This window comes from Nannospalax galili, unplaced genomic scaffold (genome assembly GCF_000622305.1).
Source record: "Nannospalax galili isolate Female #2095 unplaced genomic scaffold, S.galili_v1.0 scaffold139, whole genome shotgun sequence".
Lineage (NCBI taxonomy): Eukaryota > Metazoa > Chordata > Mammalia > Rodentia > Spalacidae > Nannospalax > Nannospalax galili.
The window spans coordinates 6,061,309-6,080,143 of NW_008345884.1; positions in this window are offsets into that span (position 1 = coordinate 6,061,309).

Here is an 18,835-nt window from a genome sequence, read left to right on the forward strand (position 1 = left end):
GTTCTTGAAGATGTTTTTGTGTCTTCTTTACATTTGTTTAATTATTTGATCATGTTTATGATTATTTTTTTAAAAATTCTGTGTTCTAGATTACCTCTAGGGGGTTCTCCTTGTAGAACTCTTCTATAGGATTGGCAGTGTTTGGTGAAGACATATGATTTTGGTTTTTCTTACTATTATTTCCTTTGTGTTGTGGTTTTGGCATGTGGGCTTCTTTCTTTCTTTCTTTCTTTCTTTCTTTCTTTCTTTCTTTCTTTCTCTCTCTCTCTCTCTCTCTTTCGTTTGTTATTCTGGTATTAAACTCAAGCCTTCCTTTGTTGAGTTGAAGTCTGATTCTGTTTGTATATTGATGTACCTTGGTTTCTTTCTGATTGGATATCAGAGGTTGACTGGTATAGCCTTCATGTTCTTTCTTTTGATTTTTATACTGGAGGGACCAGATGGCTCCAGTCAAGCTACTCAGGAGTTCCATAGGAGGGCAACGTGGCACTGGCTAGATAGGAGTACTTCAGAAGCCTCAGATGTATAGTACCAAGATCCACAGAGAGGAGATAGGAAATGGAAATGCTGATCCCTGATAGTCAGCAGGACGGCTTAAGCCCTGGAGTAGTGGGAGTGAGTGCAGGTGGTCCCAGGCTAGGGGGTGGGCATGGTAGGATTAGGGGAGCTCTCCTGGCAGAGGTCCTAGTTGAGGCTCTCAGGCAGTCCTCTTCTTTTGCTTAAAATTATTCTTTATTGGGCTGGAGAGATGGCTCAGAGGTTGAGAGCACTGACTGCTCTTTTAGAAGACTCAGGTTTAGTTCCCAGCACCCACATGATGGAGAACAACCATCCACAGCTCCAGTTCCAGGGGATCCCCAAAGCCCTTTCCTGATCTGCAGGCATTGCAGGACATGGATGCACTTACATACATGCAGGCAATATACTCATACACATAAAATAATAAGTAAAATATTTTAAAACTATTACTTTTTATTATTTTGTTTTTAAATATAATTCTTGTGATTTTTCATACAATATATGTGATGGTATTTAGATTCCCTTCCTTACATGTACTCCTCCTTATTGCCTTCACACAATTTAATGTACTCTATTATGTATTTTATATATAAAGTAAGGTCTATAGAATTTAATTTGTATCTCCAAAGGTCCTTCAGCACGGGTACATCCACTGGTGCCTGGTTAAGCAACCAAGAGTCCTGTGCTTTAAAAGAAACTCTCTTTGCCCTTCCCAGCAGTCATTGGTTGGCACAATTTCCTTGGGTGGGTTTGAAGCTTCTTACCCACTTCCTCAAGTCTATACTGGGATTTTTTTTTTTTTTCTGGTTTGAGCTTGTATGGGACTTGTGCATGCTGTCACCATTGTTTTGAGTTCATATGAGCAACTGACCAGCTATCTGGAAAACTCTGTTTCCTCATCATCCACCACCTCTGAGTTTTACAATCTTTCAGCCCTCTCCTGCAATGGTCCCTGAGCCTTGGGAGGCAGAAGTTTGATACAGGTGCCCTATTTAGGGATAAGCATGCTGCAACCTCTTGTTCTCTGCACATTGGTCTGTTTTGGGTTTCTGTGTTAATAATCATTTGTTGCAGTCAGGTGAGAGTTGAGAGATGCATTAATCTATGGGTATAACAAGTCATTAAGAGTCAATTTAATACAATAAGTATTTACTAGAAAACTAGTATTAGATTCTCCTCTGTGTCCTATGTGCTGTCTTACCTCAGGTTTCTAAGCCTGTTATCAAGTCAGGAATGGGCTCCATCCTACCAAGTTGACCTTAAATTCAAATTGGTTACTCCCATAATATTTGTGCCACTATTGCACCAGTGGGCATATCTTGCTAGTCTGGTTGTTGTAGTTCACAGGATCCACAGTAGGGTAAGGTTGATGAATACTTTTTCCTTCCTGCAGCATGCACAGCACCTTCCAGCACTATGAATGCTAACCAGTAGAGACAAGACTTTCAAGTCAGCATCAGCTTGATTTCTCCTTGTTTGTTCTAAAGCTCATGTACCCATACTGTCTTCAAGAATAGGATCTTATCATTCACTTCTGGTGGGTAACCAAGAGCAGGGCCAGTGTCCAGTATTTTTTGAGGGTCTATGGGACACCTGGTTAACTGCTCCAAGAAAGGGAGTCTGTTCCTGGCATTGAAGTTTTATTTGGTTAGCCTATGGTGTCTAGTAGGGTTAATGTCTCCCTAGTATAAGGTAACTCCTTTTACTCTCCTTTTATAGTGTACATGTATATACTTTAAGAAGCTTATATAGTGGTAGAGTTCCATATAGTTTTTTTCTAAAAACCATTAATGTTGGTTTTCCTTCCCCATACTTCAGCCTCTGCCTTGCCCTCCCATTCCCCACCCTGTTTAACCTTTCCTACTAAAAAATATTTATTATTTTTATTTTATGTGTATGAGTGTATTGACTGCATATAGGTAAGTGCACCTGTGTCGTGCAATGCCCACAGAGGACAGAAGAGGCCGTCAGATCCCCTGGAACTGGAGTTACAGACAGTTGTTAGCTGCCATGTGGGTGCTGGGATTCTAACCTGGGTCTTCTTCAAGAACAACCAGTGTTCCTAACTGCTGAGCCATCTCTCCAGGCCCTAACCTTTCCTACTTTATTATTCCTGTTCTCCCTTTTATATCACTGCATTCTACCACATCTCCCAGGAAGCTTACCTCCATGGCCATTTATTAGTTTACTGACTTCTCTGGATTTTCAAATTAATACATGCATATCCAGGATTTCAAAAGCTAGCTTCTGACTTTGAGAGAGAACATGCCACAACATCTGTCTTTCTGGGTCTGCGTTAACTCGCTCAGGATGATTGCCTCCAGTTCCATCCACTTACCTGTGTATTTCATAATTTAATTTTTTAAAGAGATGAATATTTTTGTGTGTATGTACCACACTTTCATTATCCATCCATCAATTGATGAACATCAAAGTTGCTTCTAATTTCTGGCTATTATGAAAAGGGCAGCAATGAACATGGATGAACAGGTATTTCTATAGTAGGGTAATTGGCCTTTTGGGTATATGGCCAAAGTGGCATGGCTAGATCATATGGTAGATTAATTTCCAGCTTTTTGAGGAATCTCCACACCGATTTACATAGTAGTTGCAACAGTTTGAACTCCCACCAGCAGTGAATAAGAGTTCCCCTTTCTCCACATCTTTGCCAGCATTTGTCATTTTTTCTGTTTGTTTTTTGGATTGTAGCCATTCCAAGTGAGGTAAGATAAAATCTCAAAGGGGTTTTAATGTGCATTTCCCTGATGAATAAAGATGATGAACATTTTCAAAAGTTATTTCTCAGTCATTTGTATTTTATCTTACAAAACTCCCTGTTCAGCTCCTTGACCCAGTTTTTAATTCAATTGTTTGTTTTTTAATGTTTAGTTTTTTGTTTTTTTTTAGATCTTTGTATATCCTAGATACTATCCCTCTGTCAGAGACATAGCTAGTAAAGATTGTTTTCCCATTCTGTGGGTCGCCTCTTCACTTGAATGATGGTGTCCTTTGCTGTAGAGAGGCTCTTCAATTTCACAAGGTCCCATTTATCAGTGGACTTAATGACTGTTCTATAGGAGTCATGTTCAGGAAGTCCTTTGCTGTACTTATAAGTCCCAATGTATTTCCCATTTTCTGCTCTATCTGATTCAGAGTATCAGGTCTTATGTTGAGGTCTTTGATTCATTTGGAGTTGAATTATGTGCATGGTGAGAGACAGGATCCAGTTTCATTCTTCTGCATGCCACTATCCAGTTTGACCAGCACCATTTGTTGAACATTCTATCTTTCCTCCAGTGTGCTTTTGTGACTCCTCTGTAAAACATCAGGTGACATGAGTATTGTCTTTGTAGTATTTTCATCCCTCCCAGTGTTCTATTAATGCCTCCCATGTATTTTTGGGTTTTTTTGAGAAAAGACTTTACTACAGAACTTGTGATCCTCATCCTTCTGCCTCTTGAGATGCTGGGATTAAAGATGCAGGCCACAACATCCGGCACTAGGAAGTTTTTAACTTAGTTCTTTGGCATCTCACCTCAACCAGCTTCAGAACTGGCAGGGTCTTGAGGAGGAGACTTCTCCTATGCTGATGTGCTGTAAACCTCCTTTTTTGGGTCACTCCTGCATTACTGCATTGACAGAATTTCTGCTGGATTCTTGGTTCCCTAGGACTGATTTTTGAGGGTGACAAAGCTTGAATGGAGATATGTTATGTGAGAAAGTTGCTGCCTGTTGCCCAGGTCATCTCATCACTCCCTAAGAGCTCCCAACCTCTTTCTTGTTTTCCTCAAGGCCTTTTGCTGCTCAGCACTGGGACACCTGGAAATACTACTCTATGTTTCTGAGGCTGAAGCCTGATATTTCTGGCTTCTGCTTCACATCATTGAAATTCAGCCAGGGTTTTGAGGGTGGAAATCTCCATATCTTCAAAACCCTTCTCTTCTCCAACTTTTATCACTTCAGCCCTGTAAAATCAAGAAATCTCTCTGGTTCCTCTGTCTCCCACAGTGCTCACTGCCTATGCCTAACCTGATTAGTAGGTTTTAGTCTAGTCTCTTCAGGAATCCCTAGGGCCAGTAGCAGATCTCAGTTCCTCCTCTTTGTTAGAGCTTTACCCTTTCAACCTTTTATAGCTGTCTTCTACCCTAAATATATGAGTTTTAAATTTGTCTGGATTTTTGTTTTCAGCACCATATTGGTCTCTCACCTATGTGACAGCAGAAGCCAAATTAGACTCTTTTCCTGGAAAAACATCAGACTCTTTCTCACTCTATGTTCTTATACAAATGTGCTCCTTCACACTGTCTGTCTCCCCAGGGCTTCTAGTGTCTGGCTCTTTCCAAACCTTCCATTCTGAGCTTGAAAGTCTCCTTCTCCAGGATGTCTCAGCACCTTTTTGAAGTAGGTTTTCTCTTCTCTTTCCTTGTCATCATTCTCTGTCCCAGCATTATACTTTTTGCAGTTTGTAATACACTAATTTTTATATATTTTATTAATTCTTTGAGAATTACATACAATGTATTTTGATCATATTTAGGCCCCCTCCCCCATCTCCATCTCTACCCTACTACCCCCCAACTTCATGTCCTCTAATTTTATTTTTCAAAAGCATGCTTTATGTACAGCAGTACAATTCACATATTAAATAACATTATTACATAATTATTTGGCATAGCTTTTTTCATGGTGGATATGTGAATTCAAAATTTTTGGGTATTGATGTAGCAAGAACCATTTCTACATTCTGTAAGAATCCAGTATGTGTTATCCCTTTGAGTCAGTGATTGTGGAAACTGTTTTTTTTTTAATCCCAATTCCATTGACCATTGGTGCAATAAGAATTAGACGTGACTAGTCACTGAATACATTTTTCACATTGACCCACTTAGAAAAAGTGACTTTTTGGTTAAATTTGTTTTGTGACCTGAATTTTTTTTTCTTCTGTTTAAAACTATATCAAATAATTCTATTATAGTGTTATTTAGTATACAATAAACTTTTTTTGTCTTTTTCTGATCTGGAGCTTGCTATGGAGACCAAGATGTCCTCAGTCTCAGAGATCTGTTTGCCTCTGCCTCCTAAGTGCTGGGGCTAAAGGCATGTGTCACCTTACCCAGTAGTATATAATAAACTATTAATAATCAATAATTTACCTTTTATCTCTCTCAACACTAAAGATAAACTTATGCTCTCTGCCAATAAGAATTATAGGTCCTTAATAGTACTTTTTGTAAACTTTTTATTGAAAAAATAGATGCTGACATGAATTAGTGTTTATTTATTTGTATTTTCCTTGTATGTATATTCATTGTGAGTGGTACTGTGTTATATAAGGACATTTTCATACAAGTATATATACTGTATGCTGAGTGAATTCTTCCCACTCCTATCCCATCAACTTTTCTTTTTCTCTCCCCTCCCCATTCAATAGGTTCCCTTTGTTCCCCTACACATTTTTGCCTTTACTTTCATGTCATACGTAAGTATTTAATTTAATGTATCTTCATAAAATCTAGGAACCACAAATGAGAGAAAGACATCTTTTTGAGATTCGCTTAATTTGCCTAATATTGTTTCTGGTTGCATCCATTTTGTTAAAAGTGATATAAATTCATTCTTTATGGATGAAGATTTTATTATTACAGTCTATGTATAAGCCACATTTCCTTTGTTCATTCCTCTGTTGTTGAACACCTATTTTGGTTCTATCACTTAGCTATAATGTATAGGGCTACAATAAACAATAAACATTAATATGTAAGTATCTTTGTGATACGTTGACTTGGAATCTTTTGGGTAAATACCAAATGTGGGATAGCTGAGTCATATGGCAGATCTATTTTTAGTTTTTTGAGAAGCTTCTCTACTGAATTCTTTAGTGGATGGGTTACTTTACATTCTTACCAGCAGTTTGTGTTTTCTTTGGCCACATGTTTGTGCCAGCATTTGTTGTTATTTGTTTTCCATTCTGAATGGAACGAGATGGAGTCTCAGTGTAGTTTTGATTTGTATTTCTCTGATGGTTAGTATAGCTGAGAATTTTTCCATATGTTTATTGATCATGTATATTTTATCTTTTGAGAACTGTCTGCTTATTAGAGTGTTTATTTATTGAGTCAATTTCATGTTTAAATTTTAAGTTCTTTTTATATTCTAGAAACCAATCACCTGTCATGTATATGACTAGCAAAGATTTTCTCCTAATCTATAGGTTAAATAGAACTGCTTTAGAATCCTGAGTAGGCCACTCTTGTGCTTAGGAAAGGTATCTTATTACTTTAATGTGTTAAAGCCTACTTCATATTTAACATATGGGCTCAAGTTATGGAACATATGAGAAAAATATTTTTCTTAGCACAGCAAGGCAATAAGGGCAAGCACTGTGTATTACGAGACTGCATTAATGCATAAGTTTTATCAGCACTCTTCCTAGCAGAAGTTTAGCTGAGGAAGCATTTGGCTCGGCTTGTGGGCTGGGCTCTAGGAGAAAGATGCTCCCCATCCTCCCTTCACTCTCCCATTCTCTCTATACTTTGACAGAACAACCCTGTATATAGAGAGTTTTGTACTGGGGCTCAGGTGCTGCAGTAGTTCATGTCTGAGAACAACAGCTGTTCATATCCATCAACTTTAGAAGTTAAAAGAGGGTTCCCAGGGGAAGTTAAGTTGTCTCTGTCTTGATCAGTATGTTACTAGAGAATGTGAGCCTCTGGGATCATTAAGCTGGCAGACTTGCTTGTTTCTTTTCACAGTGGTACTTCATGACACAAACTAGGACAGAAATCAATTATATTTTTAATGACATCTCCAGATTTTGTTGTAAATGACAGAGCAGGGCTCAACTGGTAGTCCGAGGCCAATCATGAACACCTGCAGCCTCTCCACAACTGTCCAGTTGTAGATCAATCTTGAGTTATGAAAAATAAATTACTAAGCTTAGACAAAACAGTAGCCTGGAACCATGCTGTGCTGAGAAAAAAAGCATGTGAGTGTTTGTTGTTCAGAAAAGCAGACCTGGGTCATGAAAATATGGTGCCAGTTAGAGTTTCTTGAAGGCTTATCTTAAGCATTTATTTTTGCATTGTCATGACAGACGAAGAAGAGGAGAATATAGCTGTTAGAGGCCCAGGAAACAGAGACTCGACTGTAGACCCATGGAAGCAGAGTTATGGTGGTTTGGAAGAGTGTAGGAATGATTGTCTTTGAATATTTATAGACTATGTGGATTGAGGTGTGAAACTTGATGTTCTGCAAAGCCTTTTGTGAAATACATATTATTTAGTAATGTTTTTTTGGTAGAGGCTGCTTTAAGCTTCAAACCGGGCCCAAGATAATTTAAAACTATCCATATATAATCTATTTACTGTCAAGGTTATCATACCTATACAATGCTTAATGCAGTGTCTGGCACATAGGGAATAGTAAATTAATTATTCTGCTAAATTCCATCTTCAGCACATATTGTTATCTGTTCTTTTCTTTTGATTTCTTCCTACTTGCTTAGACTGCCTTTGTCCTTGTGGACTTATTCTGAGTCCTCTAGTGGGTCTTCATATTGCCAACTCTTTCTGCTTCTAGCCAGCCTTTTCTCTTAGGCTAACTTTCTAATCTAAAATTCATATTCTCTTATTTCCTTTTCTAACATATTCAAGGGGTTCTTTTATAGAGGTGACAACTTCGAAATCCAGTTAAAATAAGAAATGCTTGGTTCTGTATTAAGAGATTTGGAGATGAGAGCATGAGAGCCAAGGATATTTGTATTATCTAATGAATTATTATTTCTTTTAGTTTTAATTGCTTTCAAATATAGCAAATATTTATCTCAAAGTGTTATAACCATGTTTCAGCATTTTAATTGATATAAGGTTTTTATAACGATCATATAGTAAAGGTTAAATATATTACTGTAACTTCTGTTTAAGTAGTACCGTGGGTCAGAATGCCTGTGAGGAACATATATTTTGCTGGTTTTCAAGAGACAAGAGCTCTGTGTCAGAATGTATATAAACTTTGGCTTAACTGGCTTTTTGTTGTGAATAAAAGTGCTGGTTTGTTGATTTGCATCGTGATGCTGTCTCATCTTGTTGGGACCATAGTGAATTATGTAGAGAGTTCACTTGGAGCAGAACTACTTAAAGTTACTTTGATACAGACAATCTGGCTGCGTCTTTGGAAAATAATGACTTGGACTATAAATTGCACAATCCTTAACATGACGCAGCTGCTGTAGCAATCGTCTTCTCATTGTCTGCCATTGTCTTCCCTCATTTCCTCTATTATTCTTAAAAAAATGAGTGTGGAGTTCTGTGATTCTTCAGCCTAAACCCAAAATTAGCATTAATGTAATTAACAATGCTAAGGGAAGCAGACATTAAGTATAAAGGAGTGACTATTTTAGAAAAAAGTTCTGGTAGCAGAGTGATTTGATTACACTAGCACAAACTTGTGATGGAGGCAGAGGCTTTAAAGAGGATGTAAGAAAACAAGTGAGAGACGAAGTTGGATTAGCGCCAGTGATTGAGGATTCAGAGTAGGAAGCACAGTTTTTCTTTTCCTTTTTTAAATTGAAATTTAAAAAATTTCATACAATACATCTTGATCATATTTAGATCCTTCCCCATCTGTACCCCTACATACTGGTCCCCATAGGAGTTCATGCATTTTGTCATATATGTTAAGGGCTATATCGAGCCAGGTTTTTATCTCCAAAGTTCCCTTGATGTAGGTCCATTCACTGGGACCTGATCAACCTGTTTAGCATTACTCCCTTAAAGAAAATCAACTTTCTAGCCAGGTGTGGTGGTGCCCTTAATCCCAGCACTTGAGAGGCAGAGGCAGGTAGATCTCTGTGAGATATAGGCCAGCCTCATCTACATAGTGAGTTCCAGGCCTGATGGGGTTACAGGGAGACCCTGTCTCAAAAAAAAAAATAAAATAAAATAAAATAAAAGGACAAACAACTGGGCATAGTAGTCCACACCTTTAATCCCAGCACTCGGGAGGCAGAGGCAGGCAGATCTCTGTGAGTTCGAGGCCAGCCTGGTCTCTATAGTGAATCCAGGACAGCTGGGGCTATAGGGAGACCCTGTCTCAAAAAGACCAAAAAAAAAAAAGACAAACAAACAAACCAAAAGAAAATCAACTCTCCCTCTCCTAGTAGTCATTGGTTGCCAGTAGTCCTCAGCCAAGGTTGGAGCTTCTTGCCCATTTTTTTTTTTTTTTTTTTTTACTTTTATGCTTGGTTTTTGTCTGGTTTGAACTTGTATGGATCTTGTGCTTGCTGTCACCATTACTCTGTTTATAGGTGAAAGTTCCCAACTGCCTGGAAAACTCTATTTAATTGTCATCCACCACCCCAGACTTCTACAGTCATTTTGTTCCCTCTTCTGAAATAGTCCCTGAGCCCTGGGTGGCAGAGGTTTGACATAGATGCCATACACAGGGACAAACACTCTGCAGTCCTTTAGTCTCTGTACTTCGGGCAGTTGTGGATTTCTGGGTTAATCACTATCTGTTGCATGAGGAAGCTTTGCTGGTGAGAGTTGAGAGATGAATTAATATTTTTTTCTGCCCCCTGTTCTTCTCTGTTCCTTGGGTATTAGGTCTAAAGGTTACATTGCAGATCTGTCACTTAGGACTGGACTTCTCACAGACACTCATTCTCTGAGTTTGACCACTGGTGTAACTCTGTAACAGTTACCATCTCTTACAAAAAAGAAGCTCTTTTGGATATGTGGTGAGAGGTACACTTGTAATTCCTTATATGTATACATATAAGGAATTACATTAGTCTAGGGATGTGACAAAAGTAGATTTTTCTCTAGGATCTATGACCTCTCCAGCCATATACATTGGACTATGTTTATAATACCATACATGAGTTAACTGCCATTGAGCAGGCTTTAAGTTCAATTGGATAGTTGTTGATTACACTCAAGATGAAAGTGCCACTACAACACCAATAGAGGTAGCTTTCTGGGCCAGTCATTGTTGTGTTTATTAGGCTTTACAGCTGTCTAGGACGATTGACTGCTTTTCTCCCTCAGCAGCTTGCATACTCTTTAATATCATGAGAGCTAGTCTTGAGGGAGGAGGCTTCCAGGTCAGTTCCAGCACAGCTGCTCCAAGGCCTATGTCTGAAGTAGGGCCTGTCTTCAGCAACAAGGGGTTACCTTCAAGTTCTGGGAGTCAGTCAAGGGCTGTGGTACTAGCCTGTGTTATTTTGGGAGGTCTTGGACTATCCTGAACAACAACTAGAAAGGATATTTCTCCTGCCTGTCACTGAGTTTTTTGTTATAGAGCCTTCAACTATACACATGAACATTATATGAATATGCAAAGAATTTCAGAAAAGAAGGAAACAAGAAAAGAAACGACCCAATAAAAAGGTGGTCTAAGCACCTGAACAGCGAGCTCCCAAATGAGAAATAAAAATACCCACCTCCCCCTGTAAAAGTGCTCAGCATCTTTAGTAATTAGGAAAATGCAAATAACAACTACTTTAAGATTTCATCTTACCCCAGTTATAATGGCTAAGATAAAGAGAACAAATGACACCAAATGGTGGTGAGGATGTGGGGAAAGGGGAACGCTCACTCACTGCTGGTGGGATTGCAAACTGATACAACCACTGTGTGGTTTCCACTGTGTGGAAAGCAGTGTGGAGAACGCTTTAAAAACTAAAATTAAATCTACCATATGACCCAGTTATACCATACACCCAAAGGGCTCATCCTACTGCAGAGATACTTGTACAACATTGTCTGTTGCTGTTCTTTTCACAATAGCTAAGAAATGAAAACAACCTAAATGTCCCTCACCTGATGAATGGACAAAGAAAATGTGGTACATTTACACACTGGAGTTCTTTTCAGAGGTAAAGGAAAGTGAAATTTTCGGAGACATGGATGGAGCCAGAAGTTTTATACAAGTGAAGTAACATAAACTCAGGAAAACAAATGACATATGTTCTCTCTCATTTGTGGATCTTAACTCCAAAACCTTAGATGTGAGTGTGTATCCTGATGTAACCATAAGAGCCAGGAAAATGGAAAGTGACCATGAGAGTAAAGGGGAGGAAGCACCTCAAGAAGGGGGAATAGTAGGGAACAGGTTTATCAAGGGGGAAATGTGGAAAATGGAGGCATTTTAACTGCGGAGGGAGGCGGGAAGGTTACACAGACACTGACACAAATTGCTTGCCTTAGTTACACTGACACAAATTGCTTGCCTTAGTTTTCTTGATTATGATTTTAGTGAGTGTGTGCTGTCATTCAAGTTCTGAAGATCCTGTTCTAGTATGTCTAGGGTGGCATTTGAGAAATTATATACTTAAAAAGCTTTCCAGATGTTTTCCAGATCAGTTTGGGAACTACAGTGGCTTGGATAACTGTCCTAACAGGTCCGTGTGTTAAGGGCTTGGTCCCCAGCCTGAGGTGTGATTGGGAGGTGGTAGAAACTTTAAAAGCTGGATTTAGAGAGAGACTTTCAGATCCTTGGGAGAATGCCTCCAAGGGGACTGTGGCTTTGCTATTCCATCACTTTTTCAGTTCCTGGCCATGAGATGAGATATTTTGCTCTAACATGTGCTTTTTGTCTTTAAAAAATTATTGTTTTGGAAAAAATTATTACTTTTTAAAAGTATACACTGTATGTGGATCATACCACCCCTCCATATTTACCTCGCTTTTGTCCTGACAGGCTCAGAAACAATGAGCCAACCCACCATGAACTGCAATCTCCAAGAAACCCAAAATAAAAATTTCTCTTTGCACATTATTTTAGGTACCACCATTACAACTGTGTTCTTTATCTAAAAACTCATTACCCAAATTCAAGACCCTTCTTTTTCTGGGAGCTTAGTGGGAAGTTTGAAGCTTGGTTGTGGCCTTGCACTATGGCACTCACACTGCAGAACGGTAATTGTTCTCAGAGGGGTTAACACCATCCCTGTCCTACGTTAGCCACACACTTAACCGTAGAGTTAGTACCAGTGTGGCTTCACTCTTACATGACTTGCCCTTCAATTACAGAGTTGATGTAGGAGATAAACACTTCACTGAAGCATGACCAATGAGAATTGTCTGATATTTTAACCTTAGACTTTGAGAACCAAAGTTTATCCCTAATTTTGCCCCCTTTAGCTTCTGACTGCCATGTTTTTTCCCTATGGAATAAAGAGCATAGAGGAATACAGGTGTGAAATTCTCAGAGTTAATAAAACTATTGAAAAGGAAGAATGCATAGGAAAATTGACATATGAAAAAGAAAGATATTCCTTATAATATTGTTTTGAAGGATTTCTACAGCTCTGGATTTATCTTATGAGATCCAAGAAACCAAGAAATCAGGAGAGCTTTAGTATCTGTAGAGGTAGCTTTGGTATTCTGCTTCTGAAATGATTTGTAATTAATTAAAAAAACTCCAAATTCATGCAGACCCCAAATCTGTCATGACTATGGATATTTGAGCTATATATATGTCCTTGTCACAATCAGAACTTGTGAAGAGAATTTTGTAAAGGTGATTAAGGTTTTGAAAATTGTCCTGTTTTTTGGGTAGTGTAGACATACAGGTGCTTATGATGCAAAGTGAGAGAACATTAGAGGACAGAGATATATGACAGAAGCAGACTTTGGACTGATGAGATTGCTGGCTTTAAAGGCAAAGAAAGGGAGCCGTGATCCAAGAAATGCAGGTGGCCTCTAAAGGCTAGGATGGCAAGGAAAGGGACTATTCTCCAGACTCTAGAAAGAATGCAGTCTTGTAGGCAACTTGCTTTTAGCCCAGCAAGATCTATTTTTGACTCTTCATTCTCACTCACAAAACAAAAAATATTAATAAGAGTGTGCTGTTTTGCGCTAATTTGTTATAGCAGCAATAGAGAACAAGTGTGCCAGTTGAAAACAGAGGTAGAACCAGAAATTTCTTAGTGCTAGTGGGTGTTCCATCTTGTGGTGCTAAATGTATGGTTTCCAGGATCTGAAGACCCAGACACTTTTCTTAGTTTCTCTTCACTTCATTCAGTTGCTCATAGACCATGAAAGCATGCCTAGTAGCCATTGATTCTGATGGCCTTATATTGACAGAAGGCTCTCAGTTCAGACTCAGTCCTCTTTTATTCCAGCTCAGTTACTTTCTTTCAAAAAGGAAGCAAACAGTATAGCCATTCAAAGCCCAAAGGCATTCTTTGGAACTAAGGGCAAAATGTCACAACAATATAGAAAACTAAATTTCTAGTTGTGAGTAAAATGGACATATTGATTGCTAAGAACAAGTCAGCCACCTCATAAAGGAAATTCAACCTCATAACTCTGCTGTTAACCTCTGCCTGCTCAGGTTCCAAAACTACAGTCTTATACACAATTGGACTGTGATCCTTAATGCTCAGAGTAGCTCTGTCAGCACTAAGTGGAGTCAAGCAAAGAGCACAAACTAATTCTTGATCATAGTTTAACAGAATCTGCTCTCATCAGTTTTTTCTCTGTTTCTCTGTCTCTGTCTCTCTCTCTCTCAATGTGCCACAGGACATTTGTGAAGGTCAGAGAAAAGTGTCAGATGTTGGTCCTTGCCTTCTACCTTGTTTGAGATAGGATCTCTTGTCTACTTGTGCCATTTTGAAGGCTAGCTGGCTGTGGACTTCCAGCAAGTCTCCTGTTTCCACCTCTGTTCACACTGTAGGAATGTTGGGATTACATATGCACTACTGAATATGACTTTTACTGAGTTCCAGGGATCTGAAATCAGGGCCTCATGCTTGTATATGGCAAGCACTTTATCCACTGAATCATTTCCTCAAGCACCTATGTTTTTAAATTTGTAAGACCAAACAGCATGTACAATGGGCAGCTGTCTTTGAAGAACCACTAATGCTGTTACATAGTATATTGGGTGCCTATTAATTTTTAAATAATTATACAAACATATTGTGGAGTACTGCTTTGTGTCTTACAGTTACGACACCATTTTTTCCACACAGGAAACGCATCCATGTTAAAACATGTCTTATGTTCTGAGAAAAATTATGTTTTTGAGATTCTTGTCTGTCCCTCTTAGATGGAAAGAACTCCATGTCACTTCTAATTATAATCCGTCTGGTTGAACAGTAATGCATAAAAATGGAATTATGTGGTCTAAACTCTTTGGCTTAACAGAACTTGAGTATTGCTTTAGGATGTTAGCTGTGGTATTGTGCAGATATAACATTCCATTTGTGTTATGATGGGAAATCCATGGATTTGATTTTTAACTTATTTTAAGTACTTTATAACTTACAGAAACGTCTTCAAAAATATAATTCAAAGAGCTCTGTGTAGGATTGATTCAGATTTACAAATTCACAAGTTCTCTTATCTATCCATATTTCTATCTCTCTCTCTCTGTATGGAATGAAGAGAAACATATAATTTATGTAATCTATGTACATATGTATTATTCTCTGGGCCACTTGAATATAAGAGATAAACATTACATTATTTCGCTTACATATACTGCATTGTATGTACCCTAAGTACAGATATTCTCTTACATAACTAATTTTGGTTGTCGATTGTTATATAACAAGCCAATTTAAGCTTAATTGTATAAAGTGATAATTACTTTATTCTTCCCATGGATTTTGTGAATTAGAAATTCAGACTGAGAACATTTGGGATGGGTTATCTATATTCAGTCAAGGAAACAGAAGAAGAGAGCATTTCTTTTTAAGAACTCTTAAGAATGAGAAAACTTGTGTTCAGTGCCTAGATTTCATACTACTGGAACATGCTATGCAGGCTGCCAGGAGAGATAAGGTGTTGATGGTTTTACCCAGCTGAGAATCAGTGCTAATCTGCTAGACAAGATGTGACCATTGGTACAATATTGGCACGGCTGATATGGGGTGACCAACTGCTCAGAATGAATTTAGGGCCTCTCTACAGGAGGGAATACATGCCTGGTACTGTAAATCTAGTCAAAAACCCATTCCCGGGGAAGCCTTAGGTCTTGGAGGGAACTCATTACTGTTGTTTAGATACATTAACATAGTACCAAATTACACTCTGAATATTTTTGTTTTTACCTATAGGCAAATGCTATTCTTATCCTTAGAGAAGCGTCTCTTTCCAGTGAATGGTGGTAAATGCAGAGTCATACCTGCTCAGTGTGATTAAAAGTGATGGTTGAGTGTTTATCTCTGAACAGGACATTATATCACATCCCTAGGGCTCAGGAAACAGGTGGAAGAGGGAGTGGAAAGAATGTAAGGGCTGCAAATTGCTTCTTTAAGATATGACCTAGACATTGCAAACACAAACTCACAGTAGCTGCAGTTGCCTTCACTGAGCCTGCACAAGACTGGGCCTGTCAATAGCCAATTATGGTTGGGGTAGGGGGATCATGGGGCTCTAACCCTCCTTGCTGAACTACTGGCTACTGATGGGTTCTCAAGAAAAGACAGTTATTTATTTTGTTTCTGTTTTTTTTAATTTTTATTTTTAAAAAATTATTTAATAACCACATACTTAGAAGAAGCATTTCATTACAACAGCATTGACATATTCAATAACAATTTCAAGAGCTAAGATGCTTCTCTTTCAAAATTGGTTGTAAATTTTTAGGTTTACAGTTGAATTAATACAGTTGAGTTCCATGCAGAAAACTTCACTTTTAATGCAATTGACATTAAGATGTTTGCATATGCATTTCTAATCTCTATATATCAGATTATTACTAGTCACAGTCGGTTACTTTTAAAAAATTTGCTCCTTAGTAATTGGTAGATGTGAAAAACATTATCATTGAAATCTACCTGATGACTTTATATCCATGCTCAGATGCCAAGACAGTTAATTTTAAAAAAATTTTTTGATTGAATTTATGTGTATTTCGTACAGAACATCTTAATTACCTTTATACCTCCTTCCCTATTGGTCCCCTCCCACAGCCATCCCCCACTGTAATTCATGCAGTCTGTCATTGATATTCAAGCCTATCAAGTCAAGTTAGTGTTCCCAAATGTCACTCCATGCAAGTTCACCCACTGAGAGCTAGTCAACCTAGAGTGGGAGGGACAGTTGTTATCTTCAGTGGTGTACAAAACAATGAGTCTGCCAGGCTCCAATGGGTAGTTTCAAACCTGTGGCCACATAGATGGTCCTGACTAAAATCAGTGAGCCACAAAACAAAACAGCAAAGATATGAATGTGTTGGAAGGACCTGTAGGGAAGAGTGAGGATGACAAGGATGGCAGGAGGAGAGGGTGGGGGTGAGAGTAAACAGAATGCACTATATACATGTATGAAACTGTCAAAGAACAAATTTAATCAATAAAAAAGAATGAGAAAACTCTTAGAAATTCAGATGAAACCCCTCATCTCTCTATCAGGTGACTTGCACCACACACAGACACAACACAGACATACAGACACAGACACACACAGAGACAGACAAACAGATAGACAGACAGACACACACTGCATGGGAAGGGAAATGGGACCTTCTTGATTAATTTGAACCAACTGGGATTCACTCAAGTGTAGAGTAGAGATTAGGACTCATGAAATGCTGGTATCTGGGAGGGGAATGAATGGATTTTGGGGAGGATATGGAATAAATACTACCTGCTTCTGTATAAGAATTTGATTTTAAGCTATAACACACCATTAGAAATTGTAATAAAGATTTCACTCTGTATGATAGCAAATGAGTTCTGGAGCTCTTTAGAAAGCAGTTTGACAAGGGAATGATTTGGTAATTAAAAAATGTAAAGAAGGTTCAATTAACTATGAGATACTGAGATATTAAAAACAATAAACATTTCCAAGATCTAATAATATTATTGAAATGTAATGGAATTTCCTAGGAGAGTGGCAGACATTTTTGTATTTTAGTTCTTTTCAGTCTTATCATATAAATTCTATGTACAAGGACTAATTTCATCATTGTACCTTTGGTTTCCCTTAGTCAATTTTCCTAAGAATTGATGGATGCAATTCAACAAATATTTAAAAGCTAAGCACAATCATTCCTTTATTATATTTTAAATTCATTTCTCTATTTTTCCCAAGTATGCTGGGTGTTATAATCCGTGTTGAAAGAAATATTGTTTCTCATTCTTGGTAATGCCAAGAGAAGATGAAGTGTTCTGGAATACAATTAGGGGAAGTAGAAGAGATCATCTTCTTATGGCATCAGGTAATTTGTTATATTCACAGTTACTATCAGATAGGTATGCTGTGTAATGATATAACTAATAAGTCACCCTCAAATTTCAGCCTCTGAAAACAAGGAGGATTTGTTTTTTTGCTCATTTCACATATTCACAGAAATTCACTGGAGGGCTGGAGCTTAGTTCGTGTCAGTGACAGAAGGATATGGGCCAATGGACCATCTCATTGTGATAATAGAGATAGGGAATTATGGGCCAATCTTCAGGCCAACTCTGTCCAGAAGCTGTATTAGTACTCTGTTCACATTTCTTTGATCCAAATTAATTGAGTGGCACCCTAAGGTATGGGAGCCAGAAAATATGATCCTCCTGGGTCCAGGGAGATGGGGAGTCTCCAGCAATAGTAATCAGTATCTGTGGTAACTTCAGAGATTTACCAGTGCTTATGACTGAATCACAACAGAGGGTGGGGCTCAATCCAAATAAACAATTGTAGTTTTTACTTGAGATAAAATGGAAGTACTTCATTTAGGATGTTGCTCTAGAGCCTGGTTTTATTACAGTTTCACTTTCTAGTTGCATAGCTTTGAGTTGTGATCTGGTTTATTCTCATGTTAAAGGTTTTGTTTTAGGAACACAGAGCCTTTCCTAAATCTTTCTGCTCCTGCCTCCTGGGTATAGGATTGTGGTGATATCAACCAAGTAACCCTTGGGGGTTCATTTACAAAAAAAAAAAAATTTCTTACTTCCTTGCTTTTTGCTGTTGGATCAGTTGCCTGCGTTGAAATCATAGATTATTAGTTTCTTCTAACTTTCAGTTTTGAACATTATGCTTTCTCTATATCTGGCATGAATGATGACTCATTCTAGAGAGGGCCTAATAGCATTATTGTTATTGTTGATCATAATGGTTGGGCCTTCATGAGCACAGTGAACAAGCATACTTCATCAGCCATAGTTTGATGTGGATTATGAATATTAAAGTGGTTTCTCTCTCCTGAATAACAAATCGGGCTACTTAGGCAAGATTGACAGTAGTGAAAGTATCTTATGGGATAGAAAATTATGTGAAATCTAATTACTCTAGTGAAGTACTAAATAGTAGTTGGAAGCACATTTCACTGTAGGCTCTGTAGTCATAGTTGGTAATATATATATATATATATA